The following is a 20,514-nucleotide window of genomic DNA, read 5'->3' on the forward strand; positions in this document are numbered from 1 at the left end:
TAAGTACCAACACCAGGCTCATCATCCAACACTAAGCCTGCCCCACACAAACCACCACAAGCTTGCACGAGTTATTTTTCGCCCCTCCCAAAGAGTTGTCCTCTCCCACTGAAAATCTGCTATCACACGTGCCACCTGAAAGCAACCATGGCCAATCCCCAAGGCAAGAAGAACTGCATGCTCTGAAACCAAGCACTGCAATGAGATGCTTGAGAGTAAAGTTATGCAGGACCTCTAAACCGCACCGATCCTTAGAGGGTCCAGTGAACAACTCCACCATCCAGTACAAGGAGAGCAGTACTAGGAAGAGCACGCAGAAACGTGTTACTATTTGCGTCTGTGAAATGCAACCTTGTAGAAGGCACATTCTCTTTACCCCTCTCCTTACTGTTTTTTTTACACATTTACATAATTTTTAAAGACAGACACAGCCTTAAATCTATCCTCTTCCCCAGAATGTGGGCCATAGAATTGCTATTAGTAATATTCATTAACTTAATAATGTGCGTCTGAAATTGCAGACAGCAAGCGGTAGAGAGTCCAGCAGGTTCTCTGCAATTTAATAACCACTTCATACCCTAATGCAACAACCCCCAGGGTGGGAATTTGGACATCTTGACTTCACATTTGTTGCTAGAGGTGCAATTTTTCCCCCCGGTCACGTTGCTGATAGGAGCTCAGACAACTGAGCAATCTTGGCTCTGCGTTCATAGTAGTTCAGGTGTGTATTACCTTTGGGCTTGCACGGTGGGAACAGAGCCCATCACCGTTGCCACGCTCTACCATCTCCATTCTCCAACAAACAGGGCTCTGCTCAGCACATCATTGTGCGACCATCCCACTACAAATATTTTCCATAAATTTGCTAAGAGTAGAGCCTACCCCCAGAACAAAGGTGGAAGTAACTGGCTGCTTCTCTCTCCCCTGACCGGTGGAGTGACAAAGCGGTGGTGGCAAGTGCACAGAGCCACCAGCCATAGAGGCAAGGCAGGCAGGCAGGGATCGCGACAGACTCTGACTACACATATAACTGCTTGCTTTTTAGTTGCTTGTTTTTATTTGCTCTTCATTGCTTCTATTTAATTTGTTAACTGCTTTTTTACAAAGCCTTATGGCATCTCCACATCTCTTCAAACAGTGCCTGTGCTCCTCTGTTACCACCCAGGGATCTCTCAGCTGTACTGGAAGCAGTTCCTGAGGCAGCGGGAGCCGATGAAGCCCGAGGGGGGGACGGCAACTTCCCAAGGTGGCTTTCCCTGCAGCAGAGGCGTTCACAAGGATTCCCCTGCGTGGATTCCCTGGCGCCTATGAAAGGTTGCAGTCACCTCTAAGCTCTCTCTGGGGGACAGCAACAGCTTCTCCACCCTTTCATTGGCTTTCATAAACCTTGGCAAAATTGAATTACATTGGGTACCTTCCTCCTTCTATCACGCTTAACCGAAGTTGGACAACAGATGCAAAGAGTTTTCAGGCAGAAAAAGACAGACGCAGTAGCAGGTCTGATCAAACAGCTCTGTGTCCTTAGATATCATGTTATTTTTTACTTGTGTTAACCTTCTTTTTGCTGCTCATTTAACCTTTTGAATTTCAGTGTTATTTGACTCTTCTGTACAGCCTTTCCTGTTTCTAGGTACAATGTGAGAATCAGTGCTTGATCTGCATCACTTTGCAATGCCAAAGCATGTTTAAAAATAACCATGTACTAAAACATTTCTTTTTACATGAAGGCTTATAAGCCATTCCTCCCATTTTAAAATTAAACCTAAATTTCAGATCTAAACAGTTCTAAGTCACATTTACAAAAAGCTAGTACATGTAAAATATGCAACATTGGCAGCAACTGGCTACAGACTGGTGCCAGTTTAGAATATTTATGCAAGACAAGAATAGACAGAGGGAAATAACTCTCAAACCCCACCGAAGAACATGCCCTTTCCCAGGCCCTGTGTTTTGCTTAATGCTCAGTCCATAATCATTTTCCAATCTGCTGGAGGCCAGTGGCCCCACTGCCAGGGAGGGGGCCTCTGCTGACTCCTTCTAAAGCAAGGTATGCCGCTTAGGGATTTCTCATTTCCACTCCTGCTTTGTCTCTCACACTTCACTTCCCCACCGAAACCATACTTTGAATCTTTGTTTCATGGGTTTTCCACCCGACCCTGGTATCCTCCCGGACCACTACAGCATAACCAGACACCGGTGTCCTCGCTATCCTACTTAGGTTTCTGAGAACAACGAGCATATCAGGCAGACAGAAAGGTGTCCAGAAAAGTGGTAAGTTTAAAGTATGTTCCCTCATGTTGCAGGAAACCAGTAAGGAGAGACCTAGTCACACTCCTCCCTCTTCCCCAGCAGCACCCCCAGCAGATGCTTGCATTGCTCCCCCGAGGTTCAGCTCTGGAAAAGGCTCTGCTCTCCATTAAGGCTGCTGCTCCCCCTGCTTTCAGCAGCAAGATGTGCACAAAACCCAAAATAACAGCTCCACCCAGCACGAGCAGCACCCTCAGGTCTGTACGCAGGTGCTCTGCAATAACAGCAATATATCAACCTGTTTTAAGTGTCATTTTTCAGAGAAGAGCAGAGAAGGCAGGTCACAGATCCGCAGGGTCTCCCATGGGTGCTTTTTTAGTGTTTATAGCCACCCCCTTCCCTCTTGCCCTCTTTTGTGCCTACCGCATCCCCACAAGACAGCGCAGGGCGGGTGGACCCACCAGCTAGCAACGACAGATGAAGGGCCAGGACAGCCAAGCATTAGTACAGTCGCACTGACAAAAAGCTACTCCCGCCATCTGCCTTTCTGTGATCACCAACATGGACGTGGGTTTTGAGCCTGCACAGCTTACCGGTGCTGCACTGTTATGTTTTTGGGTTTTTTTCTTCCTAGGAGTCTAAACCAAGTCAAGCTCGGACATGCTGGGTGACACTGGGCTGGTTATGCCTCCTCCTCTGCCTGTTCCTTCTTCCCACATGGTACGATAAGCTTTTGGTGCAACACTCTGACTGGAGAGGGGGATGCTATTTAAAGTTTAGAAGTGAACAGCCTAAATTAAATAATTAAAAGACTAGTGTCCTGAAGGCTCTTTAGCAGTTAGATAGTTTCTGAATTAAATTACTTTTTTTTTTGTAGATAAGCCAGTCAAGAATCAGCTTCTGTTCTCAAGAGACATTCTGATGTTTAAGAGTCGTTCAGTCTCAACAAGAATGAAAGGCTGAAAAATTCTCAATTTTAAGCTAATACCAATAAAAAAAACGTTTAGATGCAAATTTCTGACTTCAGTAAAGGGAATTATTGTCTTAAACATTCCTTCTTTCAAATGCATCTTAAAATATCAGACATGGTTTGGTTCAAGTATACTTTCTAACAAGCCAAATGAAGCATAATATCTTCCTAAAACATGATTGCTTAGGTATAGATGTCTCATTTCAAAATGAGATATTCTGATTTTATCCAGCTAAAAATCAAACAGAGGAAACTAATCACTCCAATTTTTGCCAAATATATTTCCCAAGATCCACAATTTCATAGGAATTGTTTTAATTTTGATAAAACTGCATTCTCTGTTCTACAGAAAACCTTTTCATCAAAACTTTCCCAAGCACATCGAGCTGTAATGCTGGAGAAACCTTCCACTTGGGAAGGGCTTCATCTACAGCCATCAGGAACACCTCCCACAGTGGATACCAGTGTTTGCTGGGAGCACTGCAATTTCATCCTTAAGCTGTCTGCATGTCCTTGGCAGACAGCTATTGTGTCTGCATCAATACAGCTCCTCTCTGATAATCCAAATCCCACATTATTGTTTCCAGAGGAAAAGCATGCTTCCCTTCTTTCTTCTCATTTCCTGAGAAAAATTCCCTATTCCCTGATTCAAGAATCTAACACTCATTTATCCATGGAGCTGCTTCAAATTAACAATTCTGCTTGAAGTTCATATTCTACGTTACTACAGAATAAGGGTTTTTTTGTGTGTTGAACAAGATCTCATTCCCTAAGGCTACTGCTCATCCTGCAAGCCTCTGTTCCACATGACAGGCTGTTCCTCCCATCCTACTCTCATTCAGGACTATCTGAAGATCAAGCCTTGGGTCCCAACACAGATATTCCCCTCTCAAGTGTCATCCTTCGGCTGGCGCGGCCAACCACCATCAGCCATGGCACGTTGCCTCCAGCTGCCTCGGGGAGGTGAGGCCGTGCCCATCCTTCCAAGAGGAAGCTGGAAGGGTACATGAGGTTATAAACAAGGACTACCTTGTAATTAGCAGCAGTGCAATTACACACACAAAATACCGGTTTTGAGGGGGCTGCATGGCTGTTTCGTAGGAGCCCTTGTGCCTGATGAGCTTACGTGCCCAGCTCCAATGCACTGTGCTTATTAATATTTTAAAACACAGTAAAGAAACCTCAGTGTTTTAAAGGAGCGCTGATAATGCATCACTCAAACAACTTTCGACTTTGCACAGACACTTTAAACCATTCACCCACAAAACAACACATCAAAGGCAGCTTCTTAGCACAGGTCAGATGCTGAATCGGAGGCACATTCCATCGCATAAACATTTAAGCCACCAGTAATTAACTTATCGGAGGCCACGAGGGCCCTTTGGTCTGCCAGCGCCTCCTCCAAACCGACAGGCAGTGGGAGTGGGTTTGTTGGTATGCACCAGGCATTTCAGGCATGAATCCCAGCCTTGTCCCAACGTACCGAGGTACGTGGGCACAGCCAGCCGGCGCGGAGAAAGCCTCGCAAACCATCTCCGTGCTCTGAGAACGTGGGCGGCGCTCAGAGTCAAAACAGAGGCAGCATGAACAGCGATAACATCGGTTATCAGATTTCGGTAATATTATGTTACTGAAACTTACTTAAAAAGCCCGCAGGGGCTGCAGGAGCGGTTTCGTTTGTGGCACGCTTTGCCCAAGCTAGAGGAATTGATTGGCACCTATCCAGGTCTTCCCCCTGTGAAATGCCACAAGCCTGCTGCATCCCCACCTTTGCAGAGATATGTAGTTTCCTGACATTCTCTGAGTGCGTGAGAAGATACAGCCAATCAAAACCCTATAGCTTGTCTTTAGATATAATGCAGAAGAACTAGTCAAAATCACTAGCCTTGGGTACCTGGCCATAGGCAGTAAAACAAGCCACCATTTTAAGGGGACTTGGATTGTATTCAGCTCTCAGTCCTTCACTCACCCCTTCTCCAGTAACCTCAGGACTTCAGTCTAGAGCAGGCTCCTGAACAGGTCACACATTTCAAAGTTACAACCATCATACAGACAAGTGAAATCAGTCCTCCGCAGTCACCTTCTCCTAGTATCAGCTCATCATCATGCAACAGTGGTGTAAGAACAGCACCAGCTGTGATGAAAAGTTGCAGCAAAACTTCCAGGAGAAAGTCCCTAATCCTGGTGTGGAGCTTGAGAGGCCTCGAGCGTAACTTGAGATAGTCCTGAACCACCTGCAACTCCAACCAAAGTCATTCACTCCTACAAATACTCAGGTATAAACCTGGGCACTGAAAAGAAAAAAAAAAAAAAATCAGTGGCCAGTAAAGGTATGTTGCCCTTGGACATGCAAATGCATTAGAGTAAGAATGCCAGCACTTGGCTTTTTGGAGCTCTGCTCTCTGGCTTTCAAAACCATTTACAAAAAGACTGAGAATGTCATTCACATAAAAAACAACAGAGGTTTTGTAACATTTCACGTGTTCAGAGGCCTGCCGAGACTCTAATCCACACAACACTTACGGGAACCAATATTCTCCTCCATCCCACCACAAAGTACAAATATTCACAGGAAGTCTGAAGGCAAGACTCCTTAACTTTAAAATCCTTCTCTTCTTTTCATGGAAAATACTTTGAACAGAGAAAGCAATAAAACCCCAAAGTAACTGTCCAGGAACAGTTTTTTTCATGTGAAACTTTTACTTTTCAGTAACATCCTTTTCTGCAAGACTCTTCTCAAGAAAATTTCAACCAGCTCTACTCAGAACATTTGTACAATCCAGGTGGTAATACATAAACACACAAGGAGACTGTGACAACTTTAAAATTACCTTCTCAAGAACAGATATCGAGACAGGGTTGGAGCCATGGTGCAACTGACCCCCCATCTGCTTCTACTCACGATGCAGCTGCACTGACATGCACCATGTCATTGGCATGCCTGCAAGCTCTTGGGGCTGTCTTGTTTTCAACATCTCCAAAAAGCGTTTTAGACAATTCATGTTTTCATCACCTGCATAGCAAGCTCATGAAGCAACTGAGCTTGAGACGTACTGTGTTCCTAATCAAAGTCTCACTGGGACCTACCCTCCCAGCCTTTCCTCCATGATTCACCTGAAGTCCCACTGAATAGAAAAGTTAAACTTTTGCTGTTTTTTCTATTATTTTTTTTTTTTTTTTTTTTTGGAGCAGAGAACCATCTATAAGGATTTTGGCCTGCAATTATTTCCGAGGAGCTAAATCTCTTTGTTAACTAGCACGAGGATCTAGCTTATATTGTCCCTTCAGCAGTGCCCAAGCAAGCAGTAGGAGCCGTTTCACGACCTACACCTTTTTCCTAACATCTGCTCTGGACCTGACGGCTCCCTGAGAACCTCTGGCTGTATCCTCCCCTTGCTTTTGCAAGGAGAATTCCCCAACCTTGTTGTTAGATCTAAAAAACCGGTTACACAGTTAACGCTTTATGCAACACATGCTTTAATATGTCTATGCTTCCCCATTACTGTCCACTTTATGCTCTTCACCTCAGCCCAAGCATCAACAGGTTTCATACCTAACAAAGCACTGAGGGGCAATATTTTAGACAACACTTGTGAATAGGCAAATAAAGTGTGCAGCCAGCAGAGGTTTTTTAATCTGATACTGCTCTTTTCCCAAGAGCTACATTTTAAGGCACACCTCAATTATATCACTTGAGCAATATCAGAGCCTAAGTCAATATTTATTCCCTAAAAGTATGCATATTATTTGGCCATCTTATGGTTTGTCTCCTTGTATTTTCCAGATGAAGAATAGCTGTTCACAGCAAAAAGACTACAAAAAAAAAAAAGAAAAATTTAGCAAAAAGAAAAAAAAGATGACATACAGTCTCAGCTCACAAAAAATACTCAGCTCTTATTCTCTGGCCTGCTTGGTTTCATTTCAAGTTGCTGTTTTAGACATCTCTAGCTATCTTGTACCCAAACTACTCACTGAAAACAAAACAAGCTTCATCACTGTCAACGTTGGCACGTCCCCCCGTTCCCCTCGACCTTCCAATACAGTCGCTGTTGAAGTCAAAAAGCTTGATGCTGAAGGGCTGCTGTGCGTTTGCCTTTTTAACTTGAGGGACATTGGGAAGCTGTAACTCTGCCAGAAAACAGACTCATTTGTTTTTAACACAGCCCATATTTAGCCATGCGTCTCTGAAGTAAAAACCACATACTTCCATCTTAAAGCCCCATCTCCTCACAGCTGAGTCCCGCAGGACCGCTGGATCCCATTTTGCATGGCCAAATAAGGTAAAGCAAGAATTTGAAAAATGCAAACCTGGCCTGAAATCGCCCACAGCTTTGAGGAGCTATTTTTGGATTTGTTAACCTTTTGTTAAACAGAGGATGCTGCAAGGCCTTCTTTCTATTACTTTGCCCTGAACACCTAACTTCCAAAAAAACCCAAACTTTAGAACATAAGTGAGCTTTAAGGAGATGAAGTGGTGGGAGACCAAGGCCGAGAACAGCGATTGGAAGCGATACTGAAAAAAACAATGTTAAAGCTTCACCCGAAATAAAAATGATATGGTTTGCCAACAGATACTGAAAGGACATTCTCCAGATTAGAGGCAAGCACTCTTCTGAAACGCGCACAGAAGGGAATCCAGTAGGCTGTGTAAAATACTGAATGTCCCCAAGGAATTTAATTCTAGCTTCTCGTTGAACTTCACAAACTTCCTTCTGAAGGAGTAGCCAGAGATGTCTGTCTCTCTAGTGGGACAAACTATTAGGTATTTATGGGAGAAAAAGATGGGATGAATATTCTGTGACTACATGTGAAGTATTTTCTTTGCAAAGGAGGAACTCTGACTTAGGTTTTCGTCTGTGCCTCTTCCGACCACAAATACATCACCTCTTGTCCTCCAGCACTCTACATTTCACAGCCTGCCACATCTGAGAAACATAGAGCTGTTTCATGGGAACCCAGAGATCAAGATGCTTATTATGAATGTGCATTGAAACTACAAGCATCTGGGACATGGGAAAAGCAAGCAGCTTCCTACCATTCCAGCTGAAGTACGTGTATGCTGGAGTTACTTAGCTTTGCATACAACTAGTACAAGAAAACCACCATGGAGACAATGAATACCTGGACTAAATCTTCATTCAAGGGGGTAGAAGCATAAATTTCTCAACAAGCTGGAATTGAAAGCAGAAACTCAGAAAAATTGATTTTTGCTACTGGTTCTTAGTGAGGAGTTACGAGAAGTGATTAGGCATTGCGGGCATTGGGTGACTGAGAAGCTTCTCTCGGCTTCCCTGAGAAATGAAGACATGGTCATACCATGAAGTGTTTTCTTTTTTTGATCATCATCAATATAGTCTTCTATTAAGTGACTTTAAAGCTGACTCAGCACCTCAGCTGACTACTAATTTTTGTGGAAGCACCATACCATTTGAGTTATCTCAGCACATTGCTTGCTGGTTTCATGCAGATATTGAGGAAACACCCTGTATCCATGCAGAACAAGCAGTTGAATGTCATTAGGGAAAAGAAGCAGTTACTCACTTCCAAACCCCCATGTTTTACAGGAGATTAGTGACTGAAACTGTTAACATCCTACCTAATCCCTTTAAGCATTGTCATATTAGCAGCACTCAGCCTACTTGCCCAAATTAAAGGTGAAAAAGCAGCTTTAAAGGTTCTCTTTTCCACAAAATTATTCAAAATAAAATCTAGCAAAGTGAGAAACCAGTAAGTTTAAAAGTGAGAAAGACGTACCGTTTGCCACATAGCATACAAGACACCAGGGAACATAGGCCAGGTTTATCTGCGGTCACTCAGTTCAGAATCCCAAAACTGCAGACCTTATCATACTATTCTGTACCTGAAGCCAAGGCCATGGCCTACAGCAAAGAACCAAACAGCTATCTTGATGCAGCTGCACCATCCAGGTTTCAAGTGATTAAAAGACTCGAGAGAAAACTCTAATCCAAACTCATGAATTTTGGATAAGTCAACATAAGAGGAAGTTCTTCCTTTATGGGCAAATTACCCTGCACAGCATGTGGACCCACTTGGATGGCTTCTTGTTGGTCATGCCAACACAAGAGTTTTGGACTAGGTAGGAACTAATAGATTTTTAAGAAGCATGACAAGTAATTTTTTTTTTTAATAGTCAAAATTGTAAAAACAGAGAAAGGCCCCAATCTGAACAATGCCTGATTTTGGGGTCTTCCTCAGCCAAAACACTTCTCAGTTTGAAAAGTACTGTAATGCTCTCTAGGTAAAGATTACTATAATGATTTTAATAAAACTATGAGTCTGACTATCGTTTTGAGAGTCGGAGGGCTCAGAGCTAACTTTGCAGCAGACTTCAGCTCTGTTCCACTCAGTGCGGGTTTAGAAAACAGAGACACAGAAATCCCCCCCCCCCCCCCCCCCAGTCCTGCATGATGCAGACATCTCCTTCCTTCTGAGCTAATGCTGGTGTGAAGCACCAGGTCCCAAGGCTCGTACAGACCCTCTCCCCGCTTCTGGGAGCTTAGGGTCTTGGCCTGTGCCATTCTCACCCAGCAGGAACATTGCATGACAAATTGGCCGGGACTCAACTCTCCTGCCCACGGCCGGGCTGCTGAGAGCAGGGCTCCACAGGGAGGCTGAAAGCTACACCTGACTGACGGCCAAGGCAGCTCCCTCTCCAAGCCAAAGCGAGGAAATACGACAGAGGCTCCGACCGCAGCTTGAAACAAAACGTAAAGCTATAGAAGCTTCCTCTTGCTTTTCCACCAGGTTTTAAAACCAAGAGAGGTCCTGTAAAAGCTCTTCAAATCATCTGGGTAAAATCTGTACATTTGCCTCTAATGTAGAGGAGCTCTGGGGTGGAAATAAGGTTGAGCTCATGATTTTGTTCAGGTTTCAACTCGCAGCAAACCAAACCCAGAACGCTTCTTGTGAACTGAAGGCCCCAGAGGTGATGGAAAGCTTTAGCCACAGTCACCTGATATTCTGGAAACATTTGGAGGGTTTTTTTCAGTTGGTTGGTTGTTTTTTGGTTTTGTGTTTGGTTTTTTTTTTTTACCGAGTCAAGCTGAGGAAGACAACTATGCCATAAATAAGGCTTCATAACATAATCAACAGTTGTTTCTCTATTTAGTCTAACTCAGGATTTAAAAAAAAAAAGGCCATGGGGAAATACGGATTCTATATATAGCCTCGGAAGACAGGGAAATAAAGTGGATTGGACTTATCCTGAAATTGCCTCAGGCTCCAGGTCCAGGACAGAGCTGGCCAAGGTTTCCAGCAGAACTGGGCACCACCAAGTGCAACCATGAGCTGCTGTTCTGGAAGCAGGCTTGAAGGGGGAGCATGGGGTAGAAAGCTTTTGGGCAAGAGGCAGCAGAAATATCTTCCTATAGCTGGTTGTGTCTGGAACCTCGCCAGGTATGTGCCATCAGCAACCCCACGGGATGTCTGCAGAAAACTGCCAAGCTCAGTTCTTTGACTTACATTTCTCATGCTACCACATCACATACAACCCTCCCCAGGAAAGCCACATCAAAACAGAGCAAGACCAACACACAAAAAAAAACCCCCTCCAAGCCAATGCTAGCCCTATTTCTCTTAGCTGGAGTGAATGAAATTTAACAGATCGTTGTGTACATTTTCTATCTGCATGCTTCAGTACAGTGCAGAACAAAAAAAGCAACTTCATGCTTAAAATCTTCTCTATAAATCCTGTTCTCTTCATCAGGATGAAGGACTGGAGTGAGGACACATTTTCAAATGCTGTACTGGGACCAGGGCTACAGAAAGGCTTAAAAGTTCAGGGCATGCTTATACGACAGCCTTGGGTTGTAGACTGACAACCCTGACAACTTCTTCCCCATTCTCAGGCTGGCTAATGCTCTGGGTGCTTGGCCAGGGCCTGGACCACGGCATCCAAGAGCAGGTCTTAACAGATTTGGGGTTTGGCTTCACGGACTGTCCAGGCTGAACTTCAGCTGGCTGTGCTCGAGGCCCACCTCCGTTCCTATCGCTCTGCAGGCTCGGCCTCGCTCGCAGGGCTTGTGCTCCTCTCTGCGCATCCTTGGCCTCCTCCATCCTTGCGTTGGGGGTCTCCAGGGGGCGACCCCGGTAACTTCCCCACTGCCTGCCTTCTCACGCAACTCATCACGGCAACACACTCCAGAAGCAAAAGCGTTTGAAAGAAAACTATCCCTCCGCAGTTTTCTATCCATCCTTCGCAAAGAGGCAATGTGGAGAAATAAATCAATCCAGAAAAAGTAGTAATATGAGCCAAGAGGTATGAAGGATAGGAAAGAAAGAAAACCAGGGAAAGAGGGGAGACAAAAGAAAGAAAAAAAAAACAACCCACATCTAAAAGACTGTTTTGTTTAGTTTCTGAAAGCATGTTTCTGGAAAAAAGATCTTTAGCTTTGGGCTTGGAGTACATAATTGCCAACTCCCTACGCTTATACCCAAAGGGTACTCTGGGTCAGGGGTACTCACAGCTGGGGAGTACGGAGAGCTGGCGGGCCAGTGAGGAGACCACACCACAGTTGTGAGGTTGGGAATTCAAAGCTCTATGACAAGGGACAACATGGGGAAAAGCTGAGGACTGAATGGGTTTGCTGCTCCAAGAAGTTTGGGAAGCAGCGCTGCAGCTTGCAGCAGTGCTCCTTCTCAGCAGCAAACAGGCATGCTTTCGAGTTTGCTGAGCTTCCCAGATGAATTGCAGTTACGTACAAGCTGGTTTGTAGGCAGAGGAAATCCTCCTTTTATGGTTTCCATCCCCCCACTTGTTCCTCCTCCCTAGAAGTTTTCATCCTCTCAGTTGAGCCAAGCATCAAATGAGTTGCATGTGTAGTTATGCTCTGAGGGCAGGGACCCTGGGGAAGCAGACAGGGGTGGGGAATCTGTGATCGTCACCTTTTCTTTTCCCTGTGACTCAGTTGCAGGCTATTCTAACAACACAAATTAACTACTTCCAATTCATAGCAATTTTAAAATTAAGTTGTTCAAATAAAAAATAAGTATTTTCACATTTGATTGCAAAGATTAAAGAAAGTAATTCTTTGCTGGTCACCTGAATCTGTTTTACGAAGGCCTCTGAAAGGCATTTTATCAGCTGCTGAGCAGTATTTACTCATGAAACTGTTCTAATTGCTTTGGAATGTGCACCCTGGCTGCTGGAACAGCTCGCTCCTGCTGATACACTGAGCAAAGTAATACTGGCTCATAGGACATGCCACTTTCATACAGCATTCAATCTTCATTCTCAAGGTAAACAGCAGGAAATTAAAAAAATATAAAGCAAAGACCTCAAATGATGACTTTCGCACAGCTGTCCTACATGTTTATAAGAGCATCACCTCATCAGCAAAATAAATCACCACCATGACTGAAATACAGATCAGTAATTTAGTAGTAAACTTATCTTGCAGGTGGAAATTGCATGGGTGAAAATTTATTCCTGGTGCCCACTAAATCAGTGCTGAAGTCAGTATCTAGGACGGAAGGAGTAGTGTGTCCAGGCTACAAGGAAGATTGCAGCCTTGCTTTTAGTAGAAATCTTGTTAGATCGAAGATAATCTACTCAGCCTTGCCTTAATCTTTTAAAACTGAAGCAGAACTCTGGTCTGTATTACATATGCCCAGGCTCAGTAACAGCCTACAAAAAAAAAAGCTAATAGCTCTATCTGCCTTTAAGACAAAGCCATCCCAAATACTGAGTCACAATCTGGAAGGTGCAGTAGTTTGAACAGCACTTGCTCTTTGTCTGTATCACAAAATTCTAGTGTACTTTACCTGGCAGAATTAGAAAAGTACAGAATAATTACTATTATACATATTTATGTATAAAACATGGAAAATAAAGGACACATCACACTTATCCTCCCCACAACTGTGCAGAAGTGAACCCCTGGAGATCCTCTTGGCACACATGCCAAAACAGCCAAGCCAGTCCCATTGACCTGGGCCAAACTTCATCAACAGACTTGTAAACTTCAAATGCTTTGAGCTGGTTTCATAGGAGGTGGGAGCGTCACACCCCCACACAAAGCCCAGCTAACAGAGTCCTTGGGAAAAGCAGCTTCAGACAAGAACAGGCCAGACTTGGGGATAAACAGCCCTGGTGACTGCTCAGAGCCCGCGGGCCGACCGTGACAGTCCTTCTTCAGCACCGAGTCATCTGACACAAGGTAAGCACTCTACTGCGTGTGGTGGTAACGTTACCTTCTGCAGGAAGCATCGCACATGCATTGAAGTCTGTGCTTTGTGCAGACACAAGGGCTGGGGCTTTTTAAGAGCATGATATTGGCTAAAAGGGCAGGTAGGATATCCATTTGGGAGCAGGCAGATCTTGGAGAAGGGTGAGGCAGGGCTAGAGGCTCTCAGCTGAGAGGAAAGGGCTCTTCTCATTTCTGACTCATCCAACAGCAAAGCTTCTCGAGTCTTCTACCTGACATCCCACCCACGTCTCCTCCACTCCGTGAGGGCACTGTTTGCAGTTCTCTCCGCACCTCCCCTCCAGATGCGAGCCGTACAGGCAGTCCTCAGCCTCCTCGGCAGCTCCTGCCGCTTTAGCTGCGGCACCTTTCCCTCCTGCCGTCGGTCACAGCCTGCCTCTCCTGCCCACCAAAGCAGCAGCTACATGCTCCTCTCCCGTCACCAGGGCAAGGGTAGATGTCTCCTGATTCCCTGCTTTCCCCTGCCTTCCCTCTATCATCCCACAGTTAAATTTCCTTTTGGTTTCTCCCTACAGCCAATTTATTTATTTTTTTTTAAACAAGGGCTGGTTTGTTTTCTTATTGGAAAGCCTTTTTTGGCCTCAAGGCAGCAGGAACGTCTCCCCGCTTTCTCCTGCTGTGAAGGGACCTGACCTAGAGCAGAGCGCTTTGAGGCTGCAGAAGAGATCTCCCCGCATGACCTTTTTAATCCTTGGCCTCCACTGCTTCAGTCAACACAAGTGCCTTCTAGTATGACAATCACCATTTGTTGCTTAGGAATTAAACATTGACTAAACACATCATTCTGCATAGGCCATTGAACTGGAAGAATGTTTGGTGAGCTCAGCAGCTAAAGCTTTATTAACCATCTCTGGTGACCTTCTTGAGCAAGGCAAAGGCAGCACCGGGGCTTAATCTCAAACTCTTTCCACTTGCTCCTGCTGTAACCCACAATACTTTTAGAGAGTTAATACCCCCACAAAAAAAAGGTCTGCCAGCAGGTAGGTGCTAACTTATCCATCCCACCATGGTGCAAAGTTCATAGTTCCACGCTTCATGCCATTCCCAGTTCTCTCCACCACCCACAGCACATCTTAACAGCGAGTTTAAGTGCTGCACTCCAAGTTAAAAGGCAGATTGTTTCCCTTCCTTCAGCATGCCTGCAACATTTAACAGTGCTCTAGAGCACAGGCCAGCTAAAGGTGTGTTGAAACAGAACAGCTAACAGACAGGACAGCAAACGGACTTTTACAAACACCAGCAAATCCACTCATCCAGCAAGATGGTATCAGGAGTCCAAAATACCCCTGGGGGAGCATGCCTCCTCCCCAGGTATCAAAACCAGCATAAAATGTGTCATGGAGTAGTTATATTCTGAACAGAAGTCTGGAAAGCCTGCTGAGGTACTGGCTTCTGGCTCTCAGGCACTTAAAAACAAGCAGGGAGAAAAGTGACATGAGAATTCCTTGCATTTTCTGAATTCTTTTCCTTTACTTGACACACGCAAAAGAGAAAAGCACAGGAAGCAGGAGCCCACATTTCCCTCAGACTCGATGCTAATATATCCTGCTCCCATCAGATCAGGAGGGAAAATTTTGATGAGTGTTAGGTGGTCCTTTGTGGTTGTTACTCAAGAACAACAACAAAGTAAGAGAACAGCTCTACCACCTCACTGGAGCTGGACCCCGTCCCATTGGGCGGCATCTTGCCAATACTAATAATTTAGTAGGACTGTTAAGTGCTTTTGAAACTAAAAGGCAGCTTTCAACACTAGTCCTAGACCAATCAGCTCTGGAAAAAAAATAGTCAGTCTGAACACTGTCTCAACCTGGAGCCAGAAAGCCATACCTAATCTAATTAAACTCTCGGGGAACACGACTACACACGCCAGCTACCTCTGAGTTAGGAAAACAGCCCCAGCGTTAATGATGAGACTCACCAGGCAGAGCAGACATGTCCTGACCGACAGGAATCCAGCAACACAGAGACGAGAGAGAGAGAGGTCTGAGCACGGGCTTGAGATGCCCAACATGAGGAGCTACCAACTTGCCTCTTCTGTCCTACCGCACACAGGAGTCTTCAAGAAGAGGAGAAGAAGAAGGTGTGGTGCCCTGAAATGTTAGAGATGGTATCTCGGAGTGTCTGCTTGAGCCTAACTTTGACCCTGGGGGGTCCACATTCCCCAGGGAGGTGTGTCACACTCCTGCTGGCAGGAAGAGCCGGGTGGGACACGCACCCCTGCACTTCGCAGAAGGCATTCTGGAGTCCGTACGTGGGAGTTCGGTTTCGGTCTGCTTAGCCTAGAGCCTGTGTCGGTCTACATATTTGCAGTCCTCAGTACCACAGCTGGAGCATCTCTCAAGCTTTAATGAATGTAGTGCAACACCACTATGATCTGGGCAGGTATAATGATCATCACTGTAATTTTCAGCATATTAGAAGGTAGTCATATTTTTCTTCTAAACAAACATAACACAAGTTATTTCAGTTTGTCACTTTCAGAACTCTTCTTAATTTTCACAAGGCTTGAGACTCACAAATGAAATCCTACCGATCAGTTTCACAGGCACAAAAGGTGCACGAAGACCATTAAAACCATACAGACCCAAGCAAAGCAAGATCCTGGGACCAGGAGAGGGCAACCACACATCTCTAACAATGAGAAAGTATGTGGTAGAGACCTGGGACACCACACTGGTGAGCCTCTGGATCCACTGACCAGCGCCCCTTGGGAGGCAGGGGGTACAGCAGGACATACCTGTCTATTAAATGTTAGATTTCAGTGGGCGTAAGGACAGTAAAAAAGGATTTTCCTTCTCACCTTTCCTAGAGCGCCCTAACCAACCACTCGCAGCCAGTGGGGCAGGAAAACCAGGATTTCAAGGTGACTGCTTGTTAGCCATCTACAGAAGCACACGCATTTAGTGGGAGCTCCAGTGTCCTCTGGGGGCTTGATTTTCAGCTCGTTTCCCTCATTCTCTGCTAAAAGCATTGCTGTAACAGCTTCTACAACCTCTTCTGCTCCACGAGTTGCAGTACAGTAACACAGCACATACCAAATGCACTGGCCAGTTCTCTTTCATTTTTGGGTAAACAGAATTTCACTATAATCATGATCTTGAGAAACTGGTTCCCTGGTGCATGTTATTAACACTGCCTGCATTATCCTTCAGCCTTGGAACGGGAACAAACCTAGCCCCAAGACAGGAGGAAGGAACTAAACGCAGAAGGGAAATTAAGGTACTCAAGAGTCCTTGTTCTTGGCAATAAATGCAAGAAGAAAAGATTATAATTATCTAGTTTATTGCCATAAACAATTTTTTAGTATAGTTTTTAGCATTTCTTTCCAGGAGATGGCAGTCAAATAACCATCTGAGAACACAATCCCCCTTGTGCACAAAATCCAGGTGGCATGAAGATGGCACTGCCAAATGTCTTTTCAGATGTAGTACTATGAGAACAACTGACTACCTGATAGGAGTTACTAGGATCCTCCAAACTGCATTAGCTGTTGCTAGCGTAAGCTATCCTTGCAGCAGCCCTGCTCTTCCCTTGTGGGCATACCATTTCATCAAACCTACACTGAGTTTTAGATTCATTTTGAATCTTCAAGCCTGTAAAGATTTGTCTGATTTCAAGTGTTATTGTCAACATTGTGCATGGCTGCACAGTGAACATATCCAGCATACGGGGGGCAGGGGGGGAATCAGTCTTGAGAAATACCAGTTCATCACCCCATAAACATGTTTGCAGTGTGCAACAAAGGCAGCAATGCGGTGAGACGGCTTGTGTCATTCATCTTCAGACAATCCTGTTACTAAGGGCAGTTTTCAAGACAGAATTATGGAGGGCCAGATGAGGATTATCTTTGTGATACACACTTTTTGTTTTGGCAATGACCAAAGCACATTTTCCAGCAATAACCACTATCACACAGGATGAGTTGGCCGCTTCTAATGCTATACAGAGTTCAAATAATGATTCCTCTAAGAAATGCAAAATTAGAGAAATAAAACTGTTGGCATTTGAGATATTTAGGCTGAAATACTAGCGATTGTTATTTTTCTCAAGAGAAATGCCTGGCACATTGTATTTTACTTGCTGCCAGTGTAGTCTTTCAAAGGATGCAATCAAGTCAAATTCAGCACTTTTGTAAACGTGGAACTGCATTTAGCATATCAGCTGAACTTTGTACTGGATGTGATTCAAAGAGTGAACTCCATGTAATAATTTGTTCTGTCTCAAAAAAAAAAAAAGCCCCAAACCAGAAGAGCTTTATTTTCCATTCCAAAGGGCAAGTTGCAGCACCATCTCTACTGCATATCTTTCTTCCTCCCTTTCCACTGCTCCAGCCTCTCTCTTCTGAGGATGCTTTTTGTTTCTTTCTCGTACTCATGATTTTAGGTTTTGCAATTTCAAGCTAGAAAAAAAACCAGGAATACCAAAAGGCAACCCTTTGCTCAGTTGCTACAAGCAAAAAGAAAAGCAAATGCTCAGTGGCAGAAAGTTCAAGAAAAATATTTTTACCATCTTTAATTCTCATTTACACAGAGCTCACCAAACAATGTACGTTTTTCTCCACCCAGTCTGCCAGATGATGACTTTGATGCAGGGAGAACATCCCCTCAGGCAGTCTTTTATTTCCCTTTTCTTCAAGTGTATTTGCAAGAAGCAACATGATAGAAAACAACTCAGCTCTCAATTTCTTCTGCACTTTGCATTCTCAAATTTTCAACCTAAGAGAAATTGGTCTTAGAGTTACAAAAACATCTGAAGTGCCAAGGTGCTGTTTGCAGTATGAAGTGAAGGGCTGGGAGGGATGTTTGTCTGCCTCTCTGCTGAGCAACCCCAACAGTATCTGCCACTAACAGCATCAAAACTTCCTTGTGATTATAACAGAGATGAAACACCAAAGCCATCTACAACTCTGATCAAACACAGAAATTACCCTTTCAAACCCAAGCATGAGATACTATCTGGGCTTTGCACACACCAGTCAAGCTTTTAAGCCATTTCTTCTTTGTATGAAGACCTACTCATTCATTGCTCACCATCTCCTGAGTCACCAGAACTATTTCAAAGGTCCATCCAGCAGGTGTGTTCCTCAATTATAAAGGGACACTCTGTGCCAACACTGTGTCATACAGTTTCCAATCTAAGCAACTACCAGCTAGCTACCTTGAAGCACCAGTGCCTAAGGTACTGCTGGTCACTTCCTTTCTTCCACCAAAAAACTACTCACTACAGATACGGCAGCACAAAATCACCCCTGTACCAATTCTGCTTCTAAATTAGATGCCAGGCTAAGCAATGGTATCTTGCAAAAAACAAGTTTGGCTTACTTTTAAACTACCGAAAACAACAACAAAAAAGTTAGAGTAGACAAGAGAAGCATTCACCTCTCTGAAGTACTACCTAATTCACAACTGTACACAATTTCAGCCCACAGGTGGTTATGCTGAAACCTTTTCAGTTCACAAATTTGGCCATGTAAACAGTTCTGCCACAGGCACAGGTTCTCACTGGTCGCTGAGAAGAACAGTACCTACTCACTGAGGCCAAACTCTTGTTGAACCTGCAGATATAGGTCTACACAGCTATGTGTCTGATGGTAGCTTCAACCTCAGACAGACCCTGCATCATCCTGCAGTTCTTCCCCTAAGGTATATTTATTTCTACTGCAGATAAGAGATATGAGAAAGGACTTAAAAACAACCAGCCATTTTTCACTCTAAGCACCCTTTGCTTTTCATTTAAAGCAAATCTCTAAATGAGGGAAGGCTGACTTTAAGCATGCTTATCTTAACAGTTTATCCATACAGCAAGTTACCTGTTAATGATCCTGGTCACTCTCGCTGTCTTCTCCAGATGATTCCACTTTGTCTGGACTCAGGTAGTAAGCACTGCTATCAGCTGTTCGGAGCAGAAACAAGCATCAAAGTCTGGATCCCTGAGAAGAGCAGCTGGACTTGCTAACCAGCAGTAGTTTAAAAATCACCTGGTCTCTTTTTCCAGCATTTGCTCACCTGAGAACTTGACAAACTGAGCCCACTTACTACATTTAAATTGGATAGAAGTTTTTCGGTCAAATACTTTTCTAGTCTATGCAAATGACTGGTGTGTCACCTAACTGATCAGAAGAATTGGTGACACTACCATTACTCACCTCCAGAGCCTGCCAGCATTTTGCTCACCTTCCAGCTACATGTGCAATGAGAGCAGTTAGCAACATACACAGGGTTTCAAGATGGCTTTCCTTCAGAGAGCATGTAAGAGTTTATCCTGCACTGCTAAAAATCAGCATGCAGGTTCAGCAGTTACCTCTTAAGAGGCAAATACTAAGCCATGTGCAATTCAGGAGTGATTCTGTTTGAACAGCTAATCACAGGTTTCTGGCAACAAAGAAACTAGGTATAAAGGGCATGCACAAATTTGTCGCAGAACACGTCTAGTTTTTGCAGTCTCATTATATGCTTCATAAAAGGTATCTAAATTTGTGCATATATGTGCACGTATATGCATGTGTGCCCTTGTGCAGCATTGCTGAAAGGCACGCAAACTGAAAAAAAGATATATCTTTTAAATGCCCTAGGGAAGCAATATGATGAAATCATGCTCTTGTGCCCAAAGTCCCCTCTAAGGTATATGATTCCTGGCCTAGGGAAACAGCATCTGGAGGGAAAAACCCCAAAAAGTAACACTGCTACTGCAAGCTATTTAACCATCAACATTTTTACACACTGGCGGCTTATACTATTCACATCAGACTTAGGCTGCACAGGTAGATATTCTGTAAAAACCAAAGGCACACTCCCTGCCTACAGAACATTTCAGACAGACTACTGAAATCAGTGGCTAGCTATGTATGAGTCAACTGTTAATCTAGTCTGGCTTGTAAACACTTACCTCAAGGTCTAAGACTACAGGTAGGGACAGCAGTGATGAGGCTCTGAACTCCCAGCTCTACCTTCAGGATTTAAAAAAAAAAAATTTCTACAAACACAGCACCCAGTAGTTACGAGTGTCTGAAAACATAAGGAAATCAGGGTCATCCATTCTCCCCTTCTCCCCACCCCCAGTACTCCCACATTC

At 44.3% G+C, this 20,514-nt stretch overlaps 1 protein-coding gene and 1 long non-coding RNA gene across 2 annotated transcripts in view; both read right to left on the reverse strand.

Moving 5' to 3' along the window:
• The window catches only part of PHLDB2 (pleckstrin homology like domain family B member 2), a 114,720-nt gene extending 107,510 nt beyond the window's left edge, over window positions 1–7,210 (reverse strand). The window contains exon 1 of the mRNA XM_069785535.1: window positions 7,190–7,210. The gene's annotated coding sequence lies outside the window, so the exon portion shown is untranslated. The remainder of the gene's footprint in view (window positions 1–7,189) is intronic.
• Window positions 7,211–17,896: 10,686 nt separating this feature from the next.
• Window positions 17,897–20,463, reverse strand: LOC138685699 (uncharacterized). The gene is made up of 3 exons (XR_011325085.1): window positions 19,589–20,463; window positions 19,253–19,335; window positions 17,897–18,144 (listed from the first exon to the last, which is right to left on the reverse strand). It is a non-coding gene; the product is annotated as an uncharacterized lncRNA (long non-coding RNA).
• Between the last annotated feature and the right edge of the window lie 51 nt (window positions 20,464–20,514).

This window comes from Haliaeetus albicilla, chromosome 6, assembly GCF_947461875.1.
Source record: "Haliaeetus albicilla chromosome 6, bHalAlb1.1, whole genome shotgun sequence".
Classification (NCBI taxonomy): domain Eukaryota; kingdom Metazoa; phylum Chordata; class Aves; order Accipitriformes; family Accipitridae; genus Haliaeetus; species Haliaeetus albicilla.